Below are 23,969 nucleotides of genomic sequence, written 5' to 3' on the forward strand. Positions count from 1 at the left end.
GGCTATGAGGAGACTGGAGCTCAGATGGCTTCCTCCTGCCCAGGTAGTGCAGCGCGTTTCCTTTCAGGGTGGGAAAGGTGCATACCTGAATCTCACCCAACGTGCAGTTGGGATGTGACCACAGAGCACACCTCAGTGGGGACAAGGGGTTCGTTCAGGCGCACCTATCTTGAAGTGCAGACAGAGAGTGGCGGAGCCATGATCAGAAGACAGGTGGATGTGACTGAAGAACAGAGCTGACCAGATATTTCAAGTGGAGAAATGTTAAAGTCGTGGGCAAGGTGTTAATCAAGCCTTCTCTGTTACAATCTTTGCTATTCTTGTTAACCACCTCTGAGAAAGATGAATTCAAAGCAGGTCCAGAGTGGGGTTACTAGTGTGAGGAGAGGAATGGAAAATCTATTTTACAAATATAATTGTTATCCAGAAGAAATGAGGTTAAACACAGGAGAGGGGGAAGATGTGTTTAAGCTAAGGACAGCATTAGCAGGGAAAACGGTGTGTCAGGGCCATGAATATATGTAGGCTGGAAGCTGTGCTGAAGTGGGGCTCTGGAAGGAATGATGAGGCCACAGCACTTCTAACAGGTTTTAAGGATGAAGATGGATATAGTTAGGAAGAGGGATTATATGATATACTTGCCTGCTATGCAAGAAAAATGAACCCGGTCCTTTCTAGTGCTGTGTCCTTGTGAAACATGCCATAGGACTGTGAAGGATTAATTTATTATTACTATTAATTCCTCTTTTTTCCCCCAGTGAGGAGCATATTCAGCTCTGTATCAAACAGGACCTGATGGAAGGAGTGTTTGTCACCAGGCTGCCTGATACCAGCCATGGGTGTCTGGTGAGAGGGAAGGGACCGAAGACAAATCCAGCTGCACCATCCCAGCTGCTTTGTCTCTTTCACCTGGATCTGAGCTGCACTTTGTTTCCTTCCTGTGACACCCCACGCATCCAGGAAGGACTGGGGATGAGGACTGTGTGCACTTAATGCACATTTTACATAGCTTTCCTTTAGATAATGCAGTTAATAGGGTCTTTGTTTCCTGGCTCCCCCGTCTGCTTGCATTTCATATTGCCTTAGCTCAACGACAGCAAAGGACTGTTAGATTCTCAGCCATTTGTATTCATAAGCCAGGAGAATGCAGAGCCTTCAACTTCTTCATTAAAATAGTTTATATAAAATAAAAGAGAATTTCCGTACTATATTTAAACATTCAGGATGGCTGGCAGCAGCGGAATTAAACTCATATTTGCACATATTTAAATTACCATGAGATGTGTATTTCAGTTCACAAAATGTTCAGCCATTTGGCTGGTGATGCTGGGTGAGTTTCCTTATGGTAGGAAGGATTTTGCCACAGGGTCCACCAGCTTATGAGGCCTAAAGGCACCCACTCCCGGGCTTTGTTCACTTGTGTGTGCAGCAGCAGACCACAATTCTCACAAAAGTTTTGGGGAAAGGTCTTACGAGGAACAGAAAGGCTCCACAGCACTAAAGATAGGAAAGGATCGTCTAGGATAGCCTTTTGGGCTATAGTTCAGCTCCCAAAAAAGGTGGAAATAGGGCTCCATCAATCAGGATGGAGCAAGACAAGCTGGGATGCTCTGCCTGTCTGGATGTTCGGGGAACCTTGCCTGAGACTCCGGGTAGCAAAGCTGCCTTCTGCGTTACTGGAAGAAACTGTTACCCAGCTCTGCACCTGAGTACCTGGAGAAGGAGGGTTGTACCTGAGGTGGATCAGAGAAGGAGTTTCTGTTTTCTACTTTTGTTGAGGAATGACCACAGCCTTATGAAGAGCAGCCCCTGTTCTGCTCCGGGTGAACCAGAAAGGGTGGTGGCAGAGACCGAGAGAGGGAGACTAGAGGTTGTTGGTGTTGCCTCTATGGGCATGTCACATACATGGGAGCAGCTGGATATGAGGTCCTCTGCCTGTGCGCTGAGCTGCGTGAATGCGAGACAGCTGCTTTTTAGGAGCCGTATATCTGTGGCACAGGGATGCTATGCTAAGCCACTATACGCTGCTGAGGGTTTGGAAGAAGGGCAGAGATACATGGTTTTCTGTGGTCATTTTTGTAGACCTGAGCCATCTGTCCTTTTTCTATGAAATAATCTTTCATATCGAAGAGGAAAGAGGAATCCTTTCTACCTGGCGTCCTGAGGAGCCTCCAGTTTTCAAATGCTATTCCTTGTGATTCATTGATCCTAGTGGGAAACTGGGAGAGGTAGCCACAGACTCCCAGAGGTGGCATCAGCTTTGTGGGGACGGGAGCATGACAACACCGTCTCACACTGACCACTCCATAAGGTCCCGTTTCCCAGTGATGAAGTGGCTGCAGAATGGGCTTGCACAGCATCTTGGCCTCAGGACTTGGAAAATTCTGTTTGGGGAAAGCATGGGGACTTGCTTCCAATCTGGGAAAGAGGCTTTTAAACAGGAGGTTTCATGGGAAAAAGTGGGGCAACTTGTTTAAGTGCCTTCGAGGGAAGGAGAGAGAGACTACTTGAATGGTTGGAGGGAGGAGAGGTGTATGTCAGCGTAAGGTCTGGCCTCACACCAACAGCGATAGCACTACAGGGGTGGCTTCTGCCTTCCCCCCAGCCTTTTCTTCTTATCCCTGCAGTTAGGAACCCTGTCCTGTCCTTACCGGAGTCCCCCACACTCTGTGCCACACCAGAACTGGTAGCACATCTTTCCCCCTCTTGTTCACCAGTTACTGTTAGCATCCCACCTGTGACACAGCAACTAATTGCATTGTCAATGCCTTCAAATGAAGAAGCAGCAGCAGGAGCAGATGAACTCTTCAGCACCAAAGTCTTCTTTTCCTGTGCTTGTCTCTAAGAATACAAGTACAAAGGGAGAGGAAGGCGAAAGAAGCAGGATTTCTCTTAGCAAAAAGTTGCCTGCAGTGCTGAGCCATAGGCAAGTCTTCAGGCCCAAGCTCTGCTTCGCCCGCTGCCAGCCTTGCTTCAAACCAAGGGTTCGTGGCATCCTTTTAGTAGTGTTGCTGTACTTCAGCCAGGGGGTAGGTTTTGGCTGGTGGCATTAGGATGACTGGAAGGACATGTCTTCTTTAAAGATTCTCCTCCCTTTGAGTGTAGTTCATGGCATTTTGGGAGTTCTTGGACCTGCATTTTGAGGTGACCTGCACTTGATCGCTGTGGTGGGATGGTACAATTGTATCTGTCACCTAGAAAATTAAGTTGTTTGAATGTTCATCTTGGGCACGTGAGTTAGGCACTCAAATACCTCCTCTGGGGACTAAGACTTTTCAGGCTGCTTGTGATAATGTTTCAGTGCTTGTCTTTAGTGTCCATGTTTTGAAATGAGATCCAACTGTCCAGCTCTCAGAGGGCAGAGATTGCCCCATTTCTATCCATGCTGGTGGCAATTTCCACCAGGGTGGGTGTAAGGGTAGGGTAGGGTATGACTTTGTCCTAACATTTAAAGATCAGATATGAGCACTTCTCAATTCATTTCAACGCTTTCTTTCTAGGGTTTTGGTCTGTGCTAAAATGCCAGTTTGACCTGCACCCCTCCTCCAGAGCAGGAGCATATCATTCTGCATGGCATTGGAAGAGGCCACAGAAACTTTCTGGTAGATTTGGTGGAGCCTAGCTGGTGAATGGGTGGGAGTCCTTGAGCTTGTCTCATGCATCTTGGACCCCGTCTATGTGTATTAACCAAGGCCATCAGGGTCTGCAGACTGGGCTGCCTATATGGTGCAATTTCACAGCAGTAACATTTATCACAGAATCTACCCCTTAAGGCAGGTCAGTGCTCCTGAGTTTAAACTTTCATTTGAGAAAGTTTTGCTATCCATCACTGCTATGACAATGACCTTCAAAGTTGACACCATAGTTTAGGCATCTGGTGCACAGATACTTGAACCAGAAGGTAGAGGACACGTAAAAAATTGGATGGGATGTGCATGGAGGAAATAGGTCAGGAGTCCTCTCTATAGTCATTATAGAGTCATTATAGTCACAGTTTCTTTTACCATCAGGCTGTTCCTTTTCAAAGGCTAATATCAATTATTTTTCCTTTGTTTCTAAGGGCCTGGGAGCTGAGAAGTGACTTCTCTGACATTTCAGTATATCGCTGTAAAGAATATGGAGAAAGTTGTCACATGAAACATATAAGAGCCCGTTTACCCACCACAGATGCCAACCTAGTTTCAAAGGTTTTAAGAAGGCATATTGTCTGCTATGCTGTTTGTTTGATATTCTTCTATTGACATATTGTCTTCGTAGCTTTTTCATCTGCTAATTGATGTATGGCTGTATACACTGGTCTTTCAGCTGTGCTTGAGTTTTATGTTTGACACAGTACTTTGTTTATTCATGATTGTTATGGTCCTATTTAAAGATTTAGGAAGGCAAGATAGAGGTACGTTTGTAGCTCTCACAGCTTTGGAGATAACTTTATCGAAATGAACCAAGGGAAAGCAGAGATGCAGTGAGTACCTGAGCACTCAAGCAGCCTGAAAAAAATCACTCGGCAAGGTGATCACTGGAGTCTGCCGTTCATCTCACTGGAGCATCGCGTTTCAAGCCAGACGGTGACAACGGAACTTCAGGAATGAAGGGGAGGTCAGTGTGGGAATGAAACCACTGGGACTGAAAGCTTGGAGCTGTGGAGAAAAGAAAATGGAGACAAAATCAGAGGAGACTTACACAAAAATGTGGAGGGGAAGAGAGGACGGGAATGGAAGCACCAGTGAGCAGAGACAGGAGTGGCTAGAAGGGGAGCAGGTCTTTGGTTGAGTATGAAGGCCAGGATTTGGCCTTGAACAAATATTGAAATGATAGCAGGTACACAAAGAACATGTTTCCCCTTTGACTGTTAGCAAACTGTTGTACTGGCAGCATGTTTATGGAAGGTGTGGGGACACCCTGAACTCCAATCCTGCCTGTGAACCAGGCTCGCTGTGAGATTTTTCAGCCAAAGATACATTTGGGTCCTCACTGTAGTATGGGCAGACAAGGGCAAATCTGTGACCAACCTTGTGAGTCTTGAAAGGGTAATTTCACCTGCCACTTACGTCTGTGCAGAGCCTCCTTGGCGGCAAGTCTTCCAGCAGAGCGCTTTTGATCAAGTTTTCCTCCAGAAACTGAAGCAGGAACCAGAGTCCTTTGGAAAGCCCTGCATATAAATATCTTGTTTAGTTAGTCTAATAAAAGTATTACTAACAGTGCTGCTTGGAGGATTTATTGGGGGATTTCACTAAGACAGTGTTAGCAGTGGAATTACAGTCATTCTCTGGTAAGACCTTGTCAATGCGAGAGAAAATAACGTTGATCCAATCAGAGATATTTTACAGGATCAATGTAATATTCCTTTGCATAATCACAACTGAAGGATTATGGGCCTGTGTTGGGAGTGACGAAGGATCACTTGACAGATCACAGCCTCATTTGTTCTCATTGTTTTAACTGGTGAAGTACAGGCAGTTTTTAAAAGTGTGCATATATACCCCTGTATCTTAAATAAATCAAGGCTCCTTTAGGCCACAGGCATTATTTTCAATCTATTGCTTTTAAACAATATTTTGGGCTACATACATTTTTCATAGCTGAGCCATACTGAAGCATCTTGGTATGACCTTGAGACAATTCCCACTGCAATCCAGGAAGCCAGTGTACATGAAATGGGAGAGGAGGCCCTGAGGTAGGCAGGGAGGAGGAGAAGACAAATCAATGTACAGCACGAGCCTTATAGCCCAAACATCATAAGGGACCCTGAATAAGTTTGCGTAATTGAGCTTTTGGATAACGCAGCAATTCCTCCAAGGGGATACAAGTGTTGCAGATGACAGCGAATTCAGGAGACTCAAGAGCGTACTGTGGTATGCTGAGAATAATTTATAATAAAACAAGACCTCCTCGTTGGTTACGCTACTATCTTTGCATTTTTCAAGATCCCAGTACTGCTCTGTTGCTTTAATGACAGCTTTGCCACGCATTGTGGAGGTCCTAAATCCCTCCACTGGCTGCACTTACCTAGATATCCCCCCGGCTTTAGGGAGGCTTCTTCGGCCACGGAAGAGGAGCAGTATGTTTGATGGCTTCACCACATTTGACTGACTGGTTCCTTCGGATTTGTGTGTACATCTCAATGAACGATGGAAAGGGAAAACGGTGGCTGAGGCACAGAGCAATGGCTCGGCTCGCTGATAATATCAAGGGCCATTCAAACTCCAATCTTGTGGTTTCAGATGACTTCAACTGCAGGGCTGCAAAAGTTATTTGGGGAAGAAAAAACAGCTATTACAAGTGACATTTAAAATTAGATGGGACACAGCTCTCGTGAAAACACAGCAGGGATCAGCCTGTTTCCATCAGGGGCGAGGACAGATAACTGAACATGTCCCTTCTGCCGTCGTGGGCAGAGTATAGCCTGTATCAAAGCATACAGCTTTGCTAGAAGGTTGTGACTAGCACGGGATGTGTGTACAGAGGAGTAAGTGAGAGGATGCAAGAGCCTGTTGGAATTAACCCCTTTGAATGAGCTCAGGCCAGGGGCAAGACCTCCAAGAGATTGTGGTCCCCATGGCTTTGCCTTGCACCAAGAAGCAAGGGAAGGGTGAGAGGAGGCAGGGCCAAGGTTACCCGCACTCTCAGCAATGCAGACAGGTCGTAGCCTCCAGGCAGCACCAACACCTGCCAAAGTCGCCCAGTCGCCCTCACCCTTGGATGCCTCACATTTGGCAATGCAGATCTTCCACAGCCATCGCTGTGGGATCATTTATGGAAGAAGACTGGCTTGACGGCTCCCCTTTGCGCTGCCCGGTGCCTCCTGTGCTCTGCGGCACGTGGTGGGGAAGCGGCCGCAAATCCCCTCCTTGCACGCACCGTGACCCCCTGCAGCGCTCTGCCTGCGCGGGCTCTTGCTGCCCATGGGAGAGCTGCTCCCGCTTTGCTGACGGCCGTATCCATAGGACCTGTGTAACTCTGCCCTGCGTGTAAGCCCTGGGAATTTGCCATGCGTCTGGCACTGTGGGTGGCATCGACACAACAGGACAGGCTCAGGTTGCCAAAATCATGAAGTGAGAATAATCACGGTGCCTTTTTTTTTTCCTTGCTACCTGGAATAATCAGCGATCAGACTGCTTCTACAAAATGCAGCGCTGAGAAGTAATCTGTTAGAGTAATCATTTACTGTATCAGCTCTGACCACCACAGCCCTCAGATGTATTTATATCCTTGCAATTCACGGCTGCCTGTCAGTTGTTCTGTTGGTGAGCCTGTAGAAAATCCATATTAAAAAAAAGGTTAGGGGTTCTGACTTAAACCAAGAAAAGCATGAAAAATCAGAGTAAATCCATGCTGATAGTCTGGTCTTCGTTGCGTAAGTTCAGGATGGACCCTTATCTGGGATTTTCACTCTTAACTCTCAGTGTCCTGGCTCTGGTGAGGCTCCTCAGATCACGGATATTTGTGGACTGTGCATATTTCCATGTTGGTGGATCCATTGGCATATGATGAGCATACCAGTGTAATTTGCATTTTAAAGTAGTCTTAAATAAGCTCTCATGTCTGCAGCTGGGCTTTGAGAGGATCATGTTCCCTGGAGTTAGCCCAAGGCAATGTGCTGAAGATCACACATAGCTTTTACTCTGTTCTTGCTCAAGCAAAACTGCTTTTAAGTCCAGGGGAGCAAAGTCAGTCTTGCTGAAGTTGGAAGCAAGCATGCCTTTGACTTCAGTGGGACACGGATTTTGCCCAGCATTAATTTTTGCTTGTGAAAAGACTTGAGGAAAAAATGAGAAAGGCCTTCTAGACCAAACCTCCCAGGGGCTTACTAATCACTCCTTCTTGCACAGGTTCATTGCCATGTGAGTACCTTGAAATATTCCCTTGAGTTGAGCAGGAGGTTTGCCTAGAGAAAACGACCTACATACAAGGCAAGTGCCATGTAACACTTGCAGTTAACGTTTTATTTGTTGGTATAATAAAAGCACGTCAACAATTCAGTCTTGCCAAATTCCACTTGCCTGTTTGGCTGGGATATGTATTTTTTCCTGAGGAGGGAGTAAAATGATGTTCATTTATTTCTTTACTACGCTCCTGGCAAGGAAGAAGATTTTGTGCCCGGGCCGATAAATTTTCAAGTGAATTTTTTAAAGTTGTTATTCTGAACCACTGCCCAAAAAAGTCCAAGGAAAAATAATGTGAGACTTTATATCAATTCATATAACTACCTTTACAAATGAAAATGTTGGGTCTTTTCTTGAATAGTCCACCATGCCTCTAACATCGCTGTCTCTGCAGAACTCATTTCTTCTGTGAAAGCTGCAAATGTAAATGTTCCCTTTCAAACAGTGTCACTCACAAATAAATAACGCAGCTCTTCCTTGATGCACGTTGTGTCAACCAAATCGTTTCCATCGTCTTATGCTTGTTACTTTTTCATTTTTCCCAGAGGGATTTGCAATCATTACGAGTCACTTTCCATTTTGACTTGTAGCCTAAGCAATTGAACACGAGTGCAAGGCTTCGGTACGAGAACTGCTCACTGCAGTTAAGTGCAACCCCCGTTAATGACCAGGTAAGGCCAGGCCTTTCGATCGTAATCTCTTTGGGGGACTGATCCGACAGGCTGTTACACAGGGTGGAGAAACATACCACGGTGTTCATGTCACTGAAATTTTTATACCATCCCGTCACAGTAGCATCTAAACACAGACATGCACATCTCCACAAGGAAACACAGCTCAGAGACTGTCTGGAATAGATATGCTATGTATTATTAATTACCCAGTTGAAGTATCTACAGTAATATTTGTACTATGCCCTCTGCAGCTCTATTCCCCCCACCCTTTTAAAAACTTCATTTGAATATTCTTATTTATTTTAAGCTGCCTGGTGACGCCCAGGCTTGAGGAGCTTAATTCCTGCTGTAGGCAGGGAAAGTTTGACACTTCTGTGCACGCGGTCCTTGCCGTTATGCGGGCTTATTCAGCAAAATGGCCGATGCGGGCAGAAGATGTGTAAATCAGCGAGTGCTGCAAGAAGAGCACTTAATTGGAGCTTTATCAAGTGCCTGCAGAGCTGACCTCCGAGCGGTAGCTGAACCACAGCTGGGATGGGAGCGAGCCAGCAGCTTTCACTGATGACTAAGTCTGTGCACTGGGAAAGGATTTGCTTACAGAACTTGCCTGCTTTACCCATGGGTGGCGGAGCACTGCATAGCTAGGGGTGACTTAAATCATCCTGCTTAACTCACTTAAATTCTTCCTTTCAGCACAGATTCATAGCTCTCAGTACACTCTGATGACTCTATAGTGTTGCACGGGGGATTTAAGTTAAAGCCAGGCTGCTGACTGTCGGGGTCAGCGCGGTGCTAACGGCATGGGGGGGACGTCAGACCGTATGGTGACACGATGATGGCATGTTCAGGCCTGTGAAGTTTTTTCTTGCTGTTCTGGCATTGGAAGAGCAGATCCGGACTGTTCCTATCCCTTCTGCATGAGCATCTCCCTGCCCTGCACGTCTGCAACTGCATATACAGAGACAGGCAAACATCAAATAGTTCCAGATATTTGCCTATTGAGAAACAGATCCCAGCAAACTATGAAGTGTACTGAAGAAAATAAAGCCCTGAAGGTTGAAGGCAAAAGGAGAAAGAACTGTGTAACATTTCAAAAACCTGAAAATGATGAAGGACCAAATTAATTTGGAGATAAAATCTAAACAATCCTCACAGGTAATTGGGAACGTATTGACAACATTTTACTACGTCTGCAAAAAGCCGTGGTGCTGTATATGAGAAAGAAGATCATATTGTTAAAAACTACAATAACTTCGCTATGAAAGGAAGTAAAAGTAGCAGGAAATAAAAATTGTGAATGTGCCTGTTCTCACATGCAGGAAGAAGAAAGGGCACCACACTGAAATATCTGGAAATTAGAAACGAGGAATGGTAAAAGCTAGATAGGGAAAGAAGTGCAAGAAGGGAAAGCTATGTCTAGCTGAGTTAATACAGGAAACAAAGCGCCAAAAGCTATTAAAAAGCAGACACTTCAAGTAAATTATTATTATATACTCTGCAATAGCAAAGCATATTAAAGATAGAAATGCTAACAATAGTATTTGTCTTTTGCCAAATGGAAATGATCAAAAAAATAAGTGGAAATCAAGGATATGTTTAATAATTATTTTTATTCTTCTTTTGGAAAAAAGCTAGATGAGTTATTCTTGCTATTTGATGACAACAAAATACTTTCTTCTCCAGTAATAATTTAGACCAGCGGAGCACAGTTAATAAAGTCAGTCATTTTAATTTAATAGATCTGAATAATTTGATACCAAGCATTTTTAAAGAGCGGGCTAAGGAAATTTCCAGACTTAATTCATATACCTGGTGATTTTCAGAATTTGTCAGGATACTGGTGAAATATCAAAGATGTAGGAGAAAGCTGGTATTATTCAAACTCTTGAAAAGTGTAAATATAGCAATACTGGGAAAAGTAATGTAGCAGCTAATGTAATTAATTAATAAAGAATTAAATGCAGATATGCTGACTAATGCTAATCAACACGGATCTATAACAATAGATCTCATTAAACAAATTTTTGTTGATAAAGGTGCTAGTGTTGATCGAATATTCCTTCTCTTCTTTTAGGCACTTGACTCGGTACCAGATGACATTTTGATTAATAAGCTACAGAAACCAACATGATGCACATTAAATGGATTAAAAAGCTGGCTAAATTATAGAGTTTAAAATGAAATTTTCTATAGACATAAAACAGATTTCACAGGGTGTTACAGGTAACAGCTTTTTGCATTAGGCTAGTTATCATTTTTATTAAAGAACTAGAAAAAAACATGACAAAGTGATCCATAAAATATACTCATCATAGTTTGGGGAGTGATAAATAATAACGAAAACCAGGTAACTCTGTGGAAATGGTTTGGATCTCTTTGTAAAGTGGACAGAAACAATGTGTACTTTAGGTACCTGTGTTTGGGACAGTGAGATGGCGTATAGATATAGCTGATGTATCCTAGTGTCTGTACTGGAAGCAAATTATGTACCTTAGCGGTGCCTCAGATGACATGTCTCGGGGTACAGCTGGCCCAGACATCATCCCTGCATAGCACTCCACTGGGCTACAAAGACTTCATAAGGCGATAATATTTGTTTTGCAATGATGTAAGTTTTCTGGCTTTTCCATTTTTGGCATCACGCACTCAGGAAGGGTTGAGACAGCTGAGAGGGTTCAGGGCAGAAGCGATGGTGCCGTCCAGGAGGGTACGCTCTGTAACGCAGGGCTTAAGGAGCTCAGCCAGCCAAGCTTAACAAAGAGAAGATTGAGGGGTGGCTTTATCATAGGCTATAAAACCTGCGTATGGAAAGGCAACCTGCTCAGAGAAGGCTCTGTATCTAGCAGGCAGATACTGGGTGCATCACAAGTGGAAGGCTGGGGTTAAACCAGCTGAATTCAAACGAGATATAAGGCCAACCATTTTAGTGAGGAAGGCATTAACCCCGGGAACAGCCTGCTCTCAGAGGTGGCAAATTCTCCATTGAAAACTTAGACTGTATCTTCCGAACAGAAATAAATTCAGGACAGTCCCGTGGCCTGTCCTGTGCTGGGTATCTGAGTGAATAATCACAGACCTGCCTTCTGGGCTCATAATTTGTGATTTAACATTACACAGAAGTTGCAGCACTGGAAAACGAGTGCCTGACACCAGGAGTTCAGATTTTATGTGTCAGCCAAGGGGTTTTCTGGCTTTCCTGAATGTAGATCAAAACTTGGAGTATTTTATGTGCGTCAGTACGCAAAGCCATAAATGCATCCACTTCAAAGCACGCATCCTTGCCACAGTTTGGGTCACTGGGGGATCTGGTGGCATAGCAATGCGATAACCTAGGAGCTCTCTTAATGCAGGGCCATATTCTGCTGCTGCTCTGCGATCAAGCTGAGAGGATTTTATCAACTTCAGCAGCATTTTACTGTAGTGTAACTCAGAGCTGAGTTTACCCTGGCAAGTCAGCACTGTCAGTTGTCCCACAAGAAGGGATGCGGTGGGTGATGACAGCAGCAGGCAATAAAAGAGGGAAAGAATATATGGGAAAGACAGCGAGGAAGGATAGATGGAGGAAAACTGTGAGGAGCATGATGGAGGCTAGAAAGCAGAAAAATGGGAAAGCTGCATTTTAAGCCATATTTCATTTTAAGCCATATTTTTGTGTACATAAGAAAAAAAGGGGGAGAAGTATTGCACAAAAAAAGGGAGATTCGGGAGGGGGAGGCTAGAAGAGAAAGAGCATGTAAATAAAGAGTGGGGAGAGAGAAAAGGGGAGGAAACAGCAACATGTTTGTTAGTCTTCGTGACCTTCCGTTACACTTACTGAATTATTTATTTTGATATCTGCTGGTATCTTCCTGCCAGCCATTTAGTGTCACGATATAAATAAGAGCAGAACCCTGTTACTGCCGTTCCTGGAGGGATTTTGATGTTGAACAGCAATGGTGCACCTCCCCCCACCACCCTGCCATTAGGTGATTAAGAATTATATGCCGAGTGTCTCTAATAACTAAAGGGAAAGGGCTGCTCAGCACATTTGGAATGTAAATCTCATTTTTTTCTCTTTTGTAGGTCATGAAATGCAGCCCTCTTCTAAACCCCTGTGCTCAGATCACAAGCTCCCGCTGCACACACATTCCTCAGCCTATCCTCTGCAAGGGTGACATTTCACCCGGCACTGAACCACTCAGCATCCTGCGGGCTTGAGATAATTATTATTATTTTAAACACAGACATGCTGCATCATGTCACTTAAAAATTCCTACGTAGATGTTATACCATATGGGAAAGCAGACTATTGAAAAAACAGAGATCGATGCCGTATTTCAATTAAAAAGCAAGAACTTCATTTATGTTTTTCCCTAGCCTGCAGATAGTCACAGGATGCCATTTTCAGGGAGTCAGCACTTACTAGCCAAAACTTCAGAAGTGTTCACCGCCCAGCCCCTCTCAAGTAACCCATATAACTGCTTTTTCAGAACAAGCCCTTTTGGGCTCCATATTTAGTTCCTGAGGTCCTACATCTCCTGCCCTTGGCACGTCCTTTGCAGAAGCAGGCTCTGGGCTATTGCAGGAGGAGCCGGTGGCCTCTGGAGAAGATAGCGTCGTGGTTGTGCTTTGCAAGAAGTGAAAGGGAGGGAAGAATCCCTTCCTTTCAAAACACAGATGAGCTGAACTCTTTGCTTTATGATTGGGGGCATTCAGTTATAATTCAGGGCATGGATGGTCAGTTTTTGTTTCTTAGTATAGTGACATTATGGGACACGCGGCTCAGACCTTGTTTCATGTTGGAAGAGCGAGCAAGGTATGTAAACAGTTAAAAGGAGGGGAGGGAGGTAAAAGAAAAAAGAAGTTAAAATTACTTGGTGTTTGTTTTGGTTTTGGGATAGACAGTTTCTGTCTCTGGAGAGAAATTCACTTTTCTACACCACTTAAATCTCTCTTAAACCCTTGAAATAGAGCTCTGGGAGTGACATGGCGCTGAGGCCTTGGTGCTGGCCGATTTCACCTTATCATATTCGCTCAGAATATTTGCAGCCCAGCAGAGTCACATTGCTGACAGCCCCGCACAAGCACCAAGATATTTCCTTGCTTGCAAATAAAGTTTTCTCGGCAAGCCACCCTGCTACTTCAGTTATCACCACTGGAGGATGGATGTCCTAAGGGACTCAGAACGGACTATGCAGTCTCTCACCCATGGGTTTTAATTTGACCTTGCTCGCATCACTAGTGACCAAAAGTTATTACCATAAGTGGCTTACGTGAAATGTATTGGTCTCAGTCAATTATTAGCAGACAGTTGTCTGCATTACCAAACCACCATCACAAATGGTGCTTTTTTGGGAAGTCTTAAGCAGAGCCAGGGTCAGCATGGCTGGACTGAAACCTCAGCAAAAGTGCAAGGAGAACAGGCTTTAAGTTTTGTGCTTATTCACTTTCAAGAGAATGAAAATAACACAAGCTGTAAAATAGCTGTAAAAGCTATTTCAGGCCTGCATAAATTAGAGCAGACTCTGGGGCTGCTCTGAATTACGCATGGGATGGTCCTGCTCCCCAGACAGCCTCCATCTTTAGGAGGTACGGAGGTGGCATAAAGCCTTTCTGGCAGCCTCTGCCCCTGTCTCTGCTGAGGCTGGGCAGAGACCGGCAGCCCAGGCTGTACTCAACACATCGTTTTTTACCTAGTGTGCCAATGTGACAACATGCTCAGCCTTGGTCTATGCGGGGTATCACACTGTGGACAAATAGGGACGTTGTCTGCCAGGTCTTTCCAAGCCATAGAGCACCATCAGACGTGATACGACTACCCAGAGGTACTTGGCTTTGTTGGGGTACAGATGGGGTGAGATGCAGAGCCAGAGCCATGGCCCAGGAGGAGGGAGAGCAGTTGGGCCGTTTTGCTTGAAGCTACAGACAGCAGATTTCCAAGCTGGGAAGGCTTGCAAGAAGTGATCTGGAAAGTCAAAATAGCGCATATTTCTCAGAACCAAACCATCAAAAGTAGACATTCGGTTTCAATCAACTGAAAGCCCCTGTTCTATTAACTGAGATATTTAATTTTGATTTTGCTTTATTTATTCGTTTATCTTGGTAAGCACGTGTTGTCTACTGCCTGCTGCTAAATCCCCAGAGCCTCCTCTCTTCCACCACTCTCCTCTCCCCAAGTCCTGACAGTTGTACCATGCTTGAAATGTCTCTGTGCATAGCTATAGGAAAATAGCAGTGGAAAGTGCCGCCTTGGAGGCTGACCCTTTGACATTACTTAATCATGTCTTTATAGCTCTCCTTACAGTGGGGGAAAGCTTTGCTCCATGCCTGCTACTTCTGCAGCTGTGTGTAGTCCTGCAGTTGTGGGTACGAATTGGATCCTGCTGCCTGGTCATCCCTGTAGAATCACCCCTGCCCAGCACCCTTCATGTTCTTCATTGGGGTGATTTGGGGTGCAAAATGCCTCGCGTGGCTCCTTGTGCGTGAATGCTGAGCAGAAGCCAATGGGGCTCTTGCTAACTGGGTTTTCAGAGCAAGGCCATCTTTGTCGTAGCTGAACATGGGTTGCATGGAGGTGTTTGTGTCCCCCGACCGTCAGCGTCACAGTAGCGCAGGAAAGGAAGTGGTATGGTGGCAGTGAGGCTTACTGAAAGAGATTCTCCAAAATGAGCAGAAAACGTGGGCAGGAGGATCTTGATGGACCTCAGTGGAGCTACAGCATGACATAGATACACCGGGGGAGCCTGCAGGAGCTGCAGCCCTCTCTTAGCATCTACTGATGCAGCACGTGGCCCGCGTGGCTCTGGCACATGGTGCCAGTTGGGAACCCTCGAGGTGCAGCTCATCCGGGCAGCCGGGGCTTGGGAGAGCTGAAACAAACAGTGCTTTCGGTAAATGAGAAGGGCATCACCAAACTGGAGAAGTACAGGTTGCTGGTGACGGTGCTGCCAGCTTATGGTAAGCTCTGCTGACGGGAAAAAATACGCAGCTTCCACCTCCCAAAAAGCAGAACCAAAAATAAAACAAATCTAACTCAAAAGCATTAAAATTGAGCTTCAGCATGAGATTTCTACCAAGGGGCCCCGCAGAAGGCCTAGTCCCCAGTTAAGGACTGTGTATGTAATTTTGGGTTGACTGATGTGGTGAGGAAAAAGACTGCCTCAAAGCATAAAATCTAAACAGTGAAATAATTATTGAGATATTCTGTTTTCCTTATTTTCCAAGAAACTCAGGATGCCTTGTCCACAATTTCACAAAAATCTGAGCTAGAGCTGGAAATGTGTCCAAATATCTTGACTCCTCGTCTTATGCCCTAGCTATAAAAGCATCCTTCCTTCCTAAATAGCTCAAGTAATTGTCTAACCAGGGAACGAAGAGAAATGTAGGCTCTTGTCTCCAGTATATAAATCTGAATAAAGCCTCAGGCCAATGTAATCAGACATACGGAAAAAAAGAAGGATGACGTCTCTATGACATGGTCGAATTACTGGTATTGCAGAGCTGGTCAAATATTTTTTCATAAAAGGTAAGCATATCAATTTGGGGGAGAATCAAAGGTTCTTGTGAATTTCTGTCAAGTATAGTGACAAAACAGTCACTATAGTGTTAGAAGGTAAGGAAGGGTCGAGGGAAAGAAAGGGGTGAAAACATAATTTTTTTTCATCATGAAAAATATCATTGTGGAAATGATGACAATTTTTAGTATTCTTAAAATAGACTTTCATTTTTTAGGGAGTATTTCTCAAGGAAAAATTGATCCAGTTAAAAATATTAAAAATCAGAGCATTTCATTGTGTTTTGACCAAAACATTCTGGGTTGACCTGAAATGAAATTTTTTGTCTTAACATTTCACTGAAAAGCCTTAAAAATTTTATTCAGCTTGATTCAAATTTAATATTTCCTGATTTTTCCATTTAGCCAACTGTATCCAATGGATCATTCTTTACTAAAACAGCATCTTTACTTTTGCTAGCTTGATTTTTCACACTTAATTTGACATTAAATATCTTTTTGGTTGACAGTTTCTAGTTTATGTTTTTATATGTGAAAAAAGGCAAAAATAATTTGAAAATTAAATGCATTAAATTTTCATAATGTGTAATTTTATTACAGGTCTGTAAATATTTCATCCCACTTTGGTTTCTCTAAAACATCCTCCAGCCCATTGACTGTAACAATGGGTCAGGTAAACATCTTGACCTCTATCTACTCAACTTAAAAACCCTATAAATAACTTTTATTGGCTTCTGTCCTCTGCAGCTATAGGTAGTGTCACAGCTAAGAATGTCATTGCACAAAACTGACAGTTATCTTTTCCTTTTTTTCTTTTGCTTTCTTTTTCTTCTTACATTGTTTATAAAGTGCAAAGACAAGAAAAGTCAAAAGGAAGGTCTTCATTCAAATAAAGGTAAAATCCTGCTGCAGACAGAAAAGTGACTTTGGAGAAAAATGACATCACCAGGCTCCGTATTTATTCTCTTCAGTGGCATCCAGATCAAATTTACTTGGTTTTCAAGGTGATGTTTCTAACCAGCCAGCCCTTAAACTGAAATTGGGATCTGAAAGTCAAGCTGTGTCCTTTCTGACTCATGCATAATCATCCTTAATAAAGTTTCTACAGACAGGATTTAGCTGACAAGTTGGTGTTTATAATACACAAGATAAAAAATATTAATCCAAGGCATTCATCCATAGCTAGGCTGACTCTTCATCATTAATTGGTTAAATGTGTGCTATCTGTAAAGCAAGCCCGAACAGGATGATCTGAAGAGCAGATGTCCTAAGATGGAGTTGGTTTTATGTAGTGCTTTCCCCCACCACAAATGCATTTCATTTTAGCAAAATGTTTCCCAGACAAACCCAGTGGGCCCCTGTGATACTAAGCCTGGAAGAAATCCCTTTTGCCTTCCTTCCCCCCACCTTTGTGTGCATCCACTAGCTTCCAAAGCAAAATGGGTTTGTGGGATCAAAAGTGGGGGAGCAAGAGAGGAATATGTGGGGCTCTGCTCTGCAAAGTGATCAGCTGGCCAATGGAAGATGCGGGCAGATTTTGGGGTTTCCAGCCTCGGAGCTCTCCTTGTTGAGCATGGTACTGCATGGGGTTTGGCGCACGACACTGAACATGCTCCCGAGCTCCTTGACATGTGCATTTGTTTATTTAATGTACGTGTGTGGCAGCCTGACATGGGCTGTGACAGAAACCGCCAGCTATCTGTGGTTTGTGGCCATCTTCCATCTCTTCGGGGTGAGGTGAGGATGCAGTTTGAGCTTGCTTTGAGATCTCACCTCTTTTTAATGAGTGTTAAGTCTTGTCTTAAATGTTATTTTCATCCACTTGTCATGTACTTAGCATGCTGAGCAGTCAGGTGTGGAGGGAGCTGGGCTGGCCCAGGGTAAGTGGGGTATCTCTCTGCTTGGGAGGGCTCTGGTCCTTCCCCTTAACCACACCTACCTTCCTCACTTCTGATGATGAATGTTAAAGGAAAGAGTGGATGTCACCTGGCTTTTATCCTGTCACCAGGGTAACCATAAGAAACCGGAGGAAGCGTATTCTTCAGTTTGAAGGAGAAGTGATCCCCATTAAGTAGAGACGGGAGCAGATCATGCTTATAGGAAGCACTGCTGTGCAACTAGCGCACTAGAGCAGGAGAGTGGTGGCCGGTCTCTATTCCCTGATCTGCTGCTAGACTCCCTTAGGAAGCAACTTCACCCCCCCCGAGCCTCAGCCTACACACCTGTTATTGGCGATGGAGATACCTCCTTTGTAGGGCGCTTTGAAATCTGTTAGTGAAGAGTGCGCTATTAAAGGAAGGAGTATTACTGTCACAACGCTATTAGAGTTACCCAGTTTCTGTCTGGAGAAAGATGAGATTTTGTTGTCTTCTCAAACAGACATGTGGCCGGGTTTTATCTCAGCAGAAATGGCTGTTGGCTATTGCCTTCAAACACCTACTCACTAGCGGCTCAGTCTAGGGCTCCTCCATGTTGCATCAGTGGTGTTTGAAATGCGGAGGGTGTCCCTTTGGAAGCTGCCAGGGCTTCCTTTGGATTGCATTCGTGAGTGACACGAGATCGTGCTCCTAATGGCCTGACGCAGTCTGCCGCCCTGCGGCATGACAGTCTGGGGCTGAGCAGCCTTTCTTCTCTGCCTCTATACTGCTATTCTTCCTGCTCGTTTGATCCTGCTCTTCTCTGCTCCCTTCCTTTCTGTCCCTTTCCCTAGTCCCATTTTGTTGTTATTACGCTTGTCCTTTTAAGTTAGCCTGTTATTTATCCCAGCCTTCATCCCCTGCCCATTTTGCATTGACCCTGTGCCTTCCCATGCAAATTGTACAGTGTCACTTATAAGGTTCCCTATCTTTGAAGAGCCAGAGGTGGCCAGCATGCGGCAGTCCTGGCCTCCCACAGCAGGAAAATGCAGGTAACTGGTTTCTCAGGGAGCCTCAGGACAGTGAGTGGGCAGCAGTCAGCCCAGGGTAAGAGAGGAGACTTACACCTTACCAACAAGGCAAGGTTGGGAGGCTTTTGGAGAGGCCTGGGGGGATCCTCCGCTCTGTACTCTTTGATTTGTCCTGTGTGTAAGTTGGGTGACTTTGAGTCCCCTGCTCCAGTACTGTTTCCTCACTGTCTTCTGAATGTCCTGTCCATCCGTCAGCAAGACTTTGTACCACGTGTCTCCCTGTGATCCTGTGACTGGAGGCTCAGCAGCTTTCTTCACCTTGGGAATGCAGCTATACATAATCTGAGGCTATATAGATTGTATATAGCGATGGATGCTGCTCCACAGTGGTCTCAGGACTGTGTGACTGTGGGATTTGGCGGTCCTTTGCTGTCGCAGGAGCAATCTCTGTGTACACAGAAACTAAACAAGGATTTAGCCAAACCAGTTTTTTCTTCGGGGGCAAAATGCCATGGAGACTTTGGAAAACATTTTGAAGCCTTCTTTTCTGATTATTATAGTGTATTCTGATGCTTTTCCTATTGAGATTTTCTGAGCCCATGAGCTCTGTATCTGTCTACTAATGGAAAAAGCAAGATATGAAAATAATCTGGAACTCATGCCACTCAGAAAGAAGCAAAAGCCTGGAGATCAGCTCTGAGACTCGGGATAGGACATTACATGTTAATTTGTAAAGCAGCGTGTTTGCAGAAAAGTGACAGTATGGCTTTGAGCTGCATATATGGAAGCACCATATCGCAGCTCAAGGTGGTAATAGATTTACTCTATATAGTTCTGATGCATTCACACCTAAAACCATCACATCCAGTGTTGCACAAAACTTTACTAGCAGTGTCTCGACAAACTGAAAGGAGTTCAAAGAAGAGCAATAAAAATTATCAGGATGGCTTCAGGATTGATTTAGGTGGAGATTATAAGTGCTAAATGTGGGTAAGAGATGATGAAGGTGGGGATGCGCTAAGAGACTACAAATATTTGGTGGGTGTTAATGCTAAGAGGAGAAGAATTACTTTGTGTGATTCCAAGGGGTATATCATTAGAAATGACACACAAGGAAGTGACAAATTAGTCTGAAAACTATAAAGAACTTTCTGCTGTCAAAATATGTAGTACTAACTTTTTCTTCAGGTTTTGTTGTCAGTAAAATTATCTACAGAGGTAGGTAACAGCCCTGGAGGCAAAACTTTGGAGCAATAATTATATAAATTTGGAGGAATAATTATAAACTCTACTGCATGGAGTCAGCCTGCACCAGAAGAGAGGTGAACTGGAGATTACCCCTTCACCTGTCTGAGACAACTTCCATCTACCACACATTTTGTTTCTTCCGCACTGTCAGTTTCTTTTCTGTATATTCTGCCAAACAAAAATAGGCCAAAGTAAAGTATTGACTGTCAGATATGAGATTATAGAGACTGATCAATACTAGTTACTTTTACAAGAATTAATATTACGGAAAGTTGCGGAGGTAACAGTCATCTGCTTCATTTGTACCACCAAAGAAGCCCTCCAATGCCACAAATCTTGTAGGGGCTTTTTATCCCTTTCACACTTGTGAACTTCTGGCCTGACAGAACAAGATGATCAAGAAATATTAAAAACATCCTCTTTCCGAATGCACCGTTCATTCAACCTGTCCTCTTCTAACCCAATGCATCTAATTTGCATATTAATTTATTGCTACATGGTTATGACTTCCATATTATGTTCCCAGTGAGTGTACACATTTCAGGAATCTTGTTAATGTAGCCCAACCTTGCAAATGTTTTATCTAAATATCTAGTCTAAACGCATGAAAATCTGGTGAGCTAACCCATCATGTGCCTTGCCACACAATTGGGAAGAACAAAGGTTGTCTTCTTCCTTAAAGGTGAAACTCCTCCGTTGTGCCACTTCACAAATCTCTTCATCGCCTGAGGCCCAGCTCCTCTCTACCTGTAGCCTAGCCTCTAGCAGGAGCCCCCACGCGCTCGGGGCGAGATCTGCATTCCTTTTAATTTTGGTTTCTTCCCCAAGTAAACTTCAGATTGCTTTCCTCTTGTTCATCCACAGCATGGCAGACTGTTTACATCCGAAGACAGCGGCTCTGGATCAGACCTTTGGTTCTTGCTTGCTAAATATTTCCAGAGGGTGTTTTCAGTGGGCGTGAAATGTGCCCAGGCGCTGCCGCAGGGCTGCGGGTGGGGGTGAGGACAAGAAGCCAAGGAGATGAGCAGCAGGATGCCTCAGCCGGCTGTGGGTGCCGGCGGTTTCTGGAGGAGTGAGGCAAGCAAGAGACAGAAGTGCACATCCTCCGAGCGCTGCTGCAGGGGTGGAAATTTTGGGCGCTTTTCTCTTGCTCTTTGCTTGACAATTCATTTATTTCAGTGGCTGTTTACTGCTGGAGGGGGAGATACATAAGGCCCCTAGATGTTAATTGCTTCTGCCAAGTGAACGTTGTAAATAATCCTAGGAAAATTTATGGGGGGATTTGTTTGCCTTTTATCAGTTCAAAGTTTTCTTGAGGGAAAAGGAGACATCACATTTCACTCGAGCCCTGCCGTCGCAGGGCCAGATCCTGACCAGACACCGGCAGTACCGTTTGCAGTAGCTGCGATCCCTCAGCCCGGTGACCCCCACTGTGGGCAGCCGCCGAGGCAGCGGTGGGGAGCACCGCTCCAGGTATGGCTCCTCCGTGTCTCCGTGGGGAAAACAATCCCCCCACACCACATGGGGCTGATGGCAGCCTGGCAGCACAGCTTCCCCTCAGCAGAGGCGGTGCTAGCCCGGGGCACTAACAGGCCTCACCAGCCCTAGTTGGCCCCACCTGGGGCCTCCCCCCCCACACACCAGGGGGCCATTTTAGCTCAGCCCTGGGGCTGTTAGCCCTTTCCTGAGCTCTGCTGTGGGGTAGTGATCTTCAGCCCCATCTCTGGGATGTGCCATGGTCCTGGCTCCCTCCTTGCTGTGCTGATGGACCCCATTACCAGCCCCCCATGTTCAGTCTTGTGGGGCTGTGCCCCCTCATGAGGCTTTGCCCACCATCTGAACAACGTACGTGCTTGGCTGGGCCCTGTGGTGCAGGTAGGACCTGTTTTTGTGCATCTGGAGTCCCCTGTGGCTGGTGGGAGCTGGTACTGGGGTGTCCCTGTGGGTTGAGGACCAGGGTGCTCTGGCCCTGACAGCCCGAACCAGCAGTGTGGGCTTCAGTCGTGTCCTGGACTGGGCACGGCTCTCCGTGCAGGCAAGCAGCAGCTGGCTGAGACCCCACAGTGGTGAAGGGCAAGTGAGGCAGGAGCAGAAGAGGCCGTGCTGCTCGTGCGCCCTGGAGTGTGGCTCTGTGGGTACAGGTATGGCACCTCCCTCCGGTGGGGAGCTCCCCTGGTCTGGGAGGTGGCATGGGACCTGCTAGTGCTGCAGGGACCTCCCCTGTGTCTGCATGGCTTGTGCAGCTCTCAGCTGTACAGCCTGAGAAAATGAAACACCGCATTAGCTTAGGGGTGACGTGGTGTCTTTTTTTTCCATGGCTCTTCCCTTGGCCTGGGGAGGCTTTGCTGTTGGTTTGTGGCATCATCACCTCTTAGGAGGAGCTGTGGGGGTTTCTTGCATGAGCCACCTGATGTGGTGATGCCCACCTGAGGAGTGCTGGTGCTTGGGCTGGGGGATGCACTAGTGCAGGCTTGGCTTGTAAAGCAGCTGTGTGTGGCCCTGGTAATGAAACTGGCTGCCTGTGAGGGAGGCACTGCGCGGACCCCCTGCCCTGTGGGTGCCTGAGGCTGGGCAGGGAGGGCAGAGGGTTGTCCTCATGCAGGCTGGCTCTTAAACTTTTTTATTATCAGTCTGGGGAGGCTGTAGCGTGGGGTGTCCATCTGTCCTAGAGCTTCCACTGAAGCTGTCCCAGCACTGGCAGGCCATGATGGCTCCGAGCTTGCGGGCCTGAAGGGGACCCAGAGCCCAGCGTGACTGGGCCAGTGGAGCTGCTGAATGAGCAGTGAGGGGAAAGTGCTGGTCTATGTTTACTTATGAGTGAGTGGAAATAGATTTAAACAAGCAAGGAATTTATCAACAATTTCCCAGGAAAGGTCTTGGTTCAGGGGCCAAATGGATCAGGAAAAATGGGTTCAATTGAATTAATGGGACTGATGATTGTGTTCTTTAGGTATGTATTGTTTTTCCAGTTTGGGGGTTTTGAATGTGGGGTTGGTGACTTGCCAAGGGGGGAATGGGAGTTAAAAGTTCTCACGCTGCATCCTTGTTTAGGCCTTTAACCAGCAAATACTTCTGCGCGCAATTTAACACCTTGGTGTAGTTTCCTTTATGGCACTGACACTGCTTACTGGGGCAGTTGCTTGCACAGGTACCTGTATGCGGGCACAGAGCCTAGGACTGGCCAGTCACAGGAGTTTCTGCTTTGCTGCAATATGTGTAATTATTCAGCTTATGACTCGGTCAGCAGTACTGTATGTGTCAGCATGTAATTCTTCGCTGCCCTAAAGTAATGGTCTTCAACCAATGGTCCAGGGACTATTTCTAAAGGTTTGTGAAAGGTAATGAGAAAAGTGAGGCTATTGTCATTAGGCTTAAATTCATTATCCGGGGATCCATACCTCTATTTGAGATGCTTTATAGGTCCACGAGTTTAAATAGGTTGAAACCCGCGGCTCTAACAGCTTTTTTACCTTCTGATGGTCCCTTACATAATGCAATAGCAACACTTTTTTTTTCCCAGAGTAACAAATAGCAAGAGCACTAGGTCACACATCTGTAGAGCAAACCATCACCAGGAAGCTATAATGGTAGCAGCCTAATTGAATTGACGTTTTATGTATTATATGTGAAAATATTAAATGAACCCTATTATAATATGTATCACATTGTGTGAAATTTTGGGGGATAACTGCTACTTTGTGCTGAGTGTTGCTGAGAGGAATATTATAAATGGGGAAAGTATTAGAAAGGCCATCTCTTTCATGCAGGATTTATGTCTAAGGTCT

At 45.3% G+C, this 23,969-nt stretch overlaps 1 protein-coding gene across 1 annotated transcript in view; it reads left to right on the top strand.

Annotated features, from left to right (window-relative positions):
* The window catches only part of TMEM178B (transmembrane protein 178B), a 226,516-nt gene that overhangs the window by 14,069 nt on the left and 188,478 nt on the right, over positions 1–23,969 (top strand). The gene's annotated exons all lie outside the window — the stretch shown is intronic.

The sequence above is a fragment of the Mycteria americana genome, chromosome 1 (assembly GCF_035582795.1).
Source record: "Mycteria americana isolate JAX WOST 10 ecotype Jacksonville Zoo and Gardens chromosome 1, USCA_MyAme_1.0, whole genome shotgun sequence".
NCBI lineage: Eukaryota > Metazoa > Chordata > Aves > Ciconiiformes > Ciconiidae > Mycteria > Mycteria americana.